Source organism: Hemitrygon akajei, chromosome 3 (assembly GCF_048418815.1).
Source record: "Hemitrygon akajei chromosome 3, sHemAka1.3, whole genome shotgun sequence".
Taxonomy (NCBI): domain Eukaryota; kingdom Metazoa; phylum Chordata; class Chondrichthyes; order Myliobatiformes; family Dasyatidae; genus Hemitrygon; species Hemitrygon akajei.
In genome coordinates, this window is record NC_133126.1 from 57782851 (window position 1) to 57788392 (window position 5542).

Consider the following 5542-nt stretch of genomic DNA (forward strand, 5'->3'; position numbering starts at 1 on the left):
CAACTACTATAACAGGTTCCTGCCAAACCTGGCTACTCTACTCCACCCCTTGAACTCATCACTACAGATTGGGAAGCAATAGCAGTGGACAAAGCAGTGTGAGGGAGCTTTCAAAGAGGTAAAGGAAACAGTGATATCAGATCCTCTATTTGCACCTTATGATCTGCATTGTCCAGTGAAGGTTTTCTGTGATGCCTTGCCTTATGTTATAGGTGTTATGTGTTGTGAGAGATGGAAATGAATGCCAGTGCAGAGAAAAATGAAGCACAAGTTGACAGAGAGGCCATGAATCTGGTTTGGGGTGTAAAACATTTCAACCAGTACTTGCAAGGGAGAGAATTTACACTCACTACTGATCATCAACCACTAGTGACCATTTTCAATCCACAGAAGGGTGTTCCACTAACAGCAGCAGAATGAATGCAGAGATGGACATAATTACAAGATTGAATTCAAGAGGATGACTAATCATGGAAATACTGATGAGTTGCCCTGTTTACCCTTGGAAAAGATAATATCTGAAAAATGTTTAAAAGTGGACACTCCTTTTTACATATTCTCTCTAATGCAAATTGAGATCTCCCTACTACAGCAAAGATGATCCAAAAGTAAACCAGAAAAGAGCCCATGTTATCTCAGGTCTACATGGCCACCCAAAATGGCTGGAACGGCAGCAGAAATTCCACTTCCACTATTTTTACCAGCACTGGGATGGAGTTGCTCCTGACAGAGGTTGCCTAATGTGGGGATTGAGAGTTGTTGTACCATCTAAGCTAAGAGTTAAAATATTGGAGGAGCTATATGCTGGTCATCCAGGCATGGTTAAAATTAAAGTGATGGCTCAAAGTTTTGTCCGGTGGACTGGGATAGATCAGCAAATTCGCTAGCTTGCCACGCACTGTTTGGGATGGCAACCCATCCAGAAGATGCCAAGAGCAGCATCTTTCCATCCCTGGAATGGTATGTATTGCCCTGGCAGGGGATGCTAATTCTTCACTATCTTTGAATAGGCATACGTTATTAGCAAATTCAAATATGGCATTGGAGTTATGTTTAGCCATACAGTCATAAGTGTAAAATGAGTAGAACAGAGGGCTAAGCACACAGCCTGTGGTGCCCCTGTGCTGATGGAGATCGTGGAGACGATGTTGTTGCCAATCCAAACTGACTAGGTTCTACAGATGAGGAAATCCAGGATTTAATTGTACAAGGAGGTATTAAGGCCAAGTTCTTGGAGCTTTTTTTGATTAGTTTTGAGGGATGATTGTATTGAATATTAAACTGTCATTGATAAAGAGCATCCTGCTGTATGTACCTTTGTTGTCCAAATATTCAACGGTTGAGTGAAGAGCCAATGAGATGGTATTTGCTGTGGACCTGTTGCTCTGGTAGGCAAACTGGAGCGGATCTAACTCACTTCTCAGGCAGTAGTTGATATGTTTCATCACCAACCTCTCAAAACACTTCATCACTCTCGATGTAAGTTCTACTGGGAGATAGTCTTGGGCACCAGTATAACTGAAGCCTGCTTGAAACAGATTGGTAACCACACACTGCCGAAGCAAGAGGCTAAAGACCTCAGTGAACACATTAGCCAGTTGATCAGCACAGATCTTTAGTACATGGCCAGGTACGTCGTCTGGATCCAAGGCCTTTTGTGGGTTCACCCTCGTGATGACAGCTTGCATGTTGGCTTCAGAGACTGAAATCATGAGATCAACAGGAAAAATGGGAGTTCATGATGGTTCCTCCATGCTTAAATGGTCAAAGTAATCATACAAGGCATTGAGCTCATCTAGAAGCAAAGCTCAACTGTCTCCAATATTGCTTCTTTTAATTTTAAGAGTTGATAATATTCAACTCCTGCTACAACTGTTGAGAATTCTTCATTGATTCAAGTTTGATCCAGAATTTCCACTCTGCCAGTGAGATTGCCCCTCTTGTAACTTACTTAGTCACTGGTCCTGAATGAATCTGATCTGGCTCTCAGCAAATTTTGGATCTCATGGTTCATCCAGGGCTTCTGATTGGGGAAGACATAGAATGATTTTGTGGGGACACACTTATCAACAGCTGTTTTAATTAAATCTGTTACAACTATTATGATTCAGATCCCTAAATGAGTGCTTGGACATGGCCCAGTCCACTGACTTGAAGCAATCCCATAGCTGCTCTTCTGCCTCCCATGGCTACTTCTTTATTGTTCTGAATTTTGAACTTTGCTTTTTAGCCCCTGCTTGTATGCAGGTAGGAGTAGTACAGCCAACTGATCTGATTTACTAAAATGCTATCTAGGCAAGGAACGGTAGGCATTCCTTATCTTAGTACAACAGAGGTCTTGTATGTTGGGACCTCTGGTTCTACAACTTAGAGTATATGCTGATGGTAATTGGGCAGGGTGTCTTCAAAGAAGCCTGGTTAAAGTCTCTGACTATGATTTGAAATGCATCAGGATGGACTGTTTCTTGTTTGGAGACGGCTTCATGCAGTATCGCGGTGCTTGATTATAGTCATCGCTGGTGGAATGCGAACTGCAGTCGGGATTATGGAGAAGAAATCTTGAGGTAAATAGATGGCACTTGACTGTTAGCTGCTCAAGCTCGGGAGAACATGAGTTTGACAAAACTACCACATTGGAGCGACAATGAGAATTTATCATAAAAACACACCTCCTCGTTTTGCCTTTCTCTACTCAGCAGTTTGATCTATTCTGTTAATTGAGAAGCCTTCGAGTGTGATAGCTGTATCTGGCCTGGAGAAAGACATATTCCAATGAAACATACAATAGAGCAGTCTCTGGGTCCAACGTATAATTCTCTGTAACTTCCGCCACCTCCAACAGGATCCCGCTACCAAGCACATCTTTCCCTCCCTCCTTTCTGCTTTCCGTGGGGATCGCTCCCTACGTGACTCCCTTGTCCATTCTTCCCTCCCATCCCTTCCTACTGATCTCCCTCCCGGCACTTACCCTTGTAAGCAGAACAAGTGCTACTCCTGCCCTTACACTTCCTCCCTCACCACCATTCAGGGCCCCAGACAGTCCTTCCAGGTGAGACGATACTTCACCTGTGAGTCGGCTGGTGTGGTATATTGTGTCCAGTGCTCCCGGTGCAGCCTTTTATATATTGGTGAGATCCGACACAGACTGGGAGACCATTTCACTAAACACCTACGCTCTGTCTGCCAGAGAAAGCAGGATCTCCCAGTGGCCACACATTTTAATTCCACGTCCCATTCCCATTCTCATATGTCTATCCATGGCCTCCTCTACTGTCAAGATGAAGTCACACTCAGGTTGAAGGAACAACACCTTATATACCGGCTGGGTAGCCTCCAACCTGATGGCATGAACATTGACTTCTCTAACTTCCGTTAATGCCCCTCCTCCCTTTCTTACCCCATCCCTGAATTATTTATTTCCCCCTCTTTTTTTTCTCTCTGTCCATCACTCTTTGCCTGTTCTCCATCTCCCTCTGGTGCTCCCCTGCCACTTTCTTTCTCCCTAGGCCTCCCGTCCCATGATCCTTTCCCTTCTCCAGCTCTGTATCTCTTTTGCCAATCACCTTTCCAGCTCTTGGCTTCACCCCACCCCCTCCTGTTTTCTCCAATCATTTTGGATTTCCCCCTCCCCCTCCTACTTTCAAATCTCTCACTATCTTTTCTTTCAGTTAGTCCTGACGAAGGGTCTCAGCCCGAAATGTCGACAGTGCTTCTCCCTATAGATGCTGCCTGGCCTGCTGTGTTCCACCAGCATTTTGTGTGTGTTGCTTGAATTTCCAGCATCTGCAGATTTCCTGGTGTTTGCAATAGAGCAGTCCGGAGGCCCAGCCAGTGGTGCAAACAGAGCACTTCGAAGAAAATAACAGTACAGAAGGGACAGTCTGTGCAGCCATGTCGGGGTTGCCAGCAGTGAGAGTGGGAGCATCAGGCTTTGATTCAAGCGGCTTCAACAAGAAGAGGCTGAGGCCAAAGACACAGGTTAGAAGATTTGGTCTTGGTTACCCATTGTACAGTGCAGGCAGGATGGCAGATATGACAGTGGATTGCTCCTCCTGGATGTGGTAATTCATTGAACCTCTTAATTTCCCTGATGACTACACCTGTGGGAAATGTAGCTAACTCCAGTTGATGAAAGACCTTATTAAGGAGCTGGAGCTGGTGTTCAATGAACTTAGGATCATCCAGGATGCTGAGTAATTGATAGATTCGATTTTTGAACAGATAGTTACACCCAGACTGCAGAATTCGGGGAGTAGATGGACAAACACTGAGATAGGTAAAGGAAGTCAGTGCAGGGTCCCCCTGTGGCCATTCCACTCAGCAACAGATACACCCCTTTGGATACTGCTGAGGGGGTTAACCTATCTGAGCAAGGCAAGAGCAGCCAGACCAATAACACTGTGGTCAGCTCTGAGCCTCAAAAGGGTAGGGCGAAGTCAGATGGACCAATAGTCATAGGTTAGGGGACAGGTAGGAGATTCTGTGGCAGCAAAAGAGATGCCAGGATAGTGTGTTGTCTCCCGGGTGCTAGAGTCCAGGTTGTCTCTGAGCGGTTGCTGAATATTTTTGAAGGGGAGGGTGAGCAGGCAGAGGTCGTGATGCATGTTGGTACTGATGACATAGGCAGGAGAGGGTCCTGTGCGGTAAGTTTAGGAAGTTAGAAAGGAGGTTGAAAAGCAGGACCTCCAAGGTGGTAATCTCTGGATTTCACCTGGTTCCATGAGCTGGGGAAGGTCAGAACAGGAAGATAGTGCAGATGAACGTGTGGCTGAGAAGATGGTGCAGGGGGCAGGGTTTCAAATTCTTGGATCATTGGGAACTTCTCTGGGGAAGGAGTGACCTGTACAAGTGGGATGGTGTTGCACTTGAACTGGAGGGGAACCAATATCCTGCGAGAGAGTTTTGCTAATGCTATTGGGGAAGGCTTAAACTAGATTTGAAGCGGGGTGGGAACCAAGTGAAAAGACAGAGGATGGGGAGGTTGGTGCACAAGTAGGCACAGCTTGTGGTATTTCAATAGGTACATTTAATGTCAGAGGAATGTATACAATATACACCCTGAAATTCTTTTTCTTTGCAAACATCCACGAAAACAGAGGAGTGCCCCAAAGAATGAGTGACAGTTAGAACCCCAAAGCCCCCACCCAGCTCCCCCCCACCCAGAAGCAGCGACAAGACAGCAACGGTCCCCCACTAGCAAAAAAGCATCAGCACCCTCCACCGAGCACTCAAACAGGCAGCAAGCTTCAATAAAGACACAGACTTGCAGTATCCCAACGACTACTCATTCACCCAGTAATTCAACATACCACAGGCTCTCTCTCTCCCTAATGAGGGAAAAAGAGGTGTCCCCGTTTCACAGAGAGAGTGGAGACATAAAAAACAATTCACTGATTTATGTTGTTAAAAGTCGGTTGCATCGCTTTTTCCGAGTTCTGCACCCAGAGAGTCTGTCCCGGAAAGGCTCAGGTCTCTGGACACACAACCTTTGGCAGCCAACCCGCTGCTCGATGTTCCATGTTCTCCCGCAATATCTCAGTCA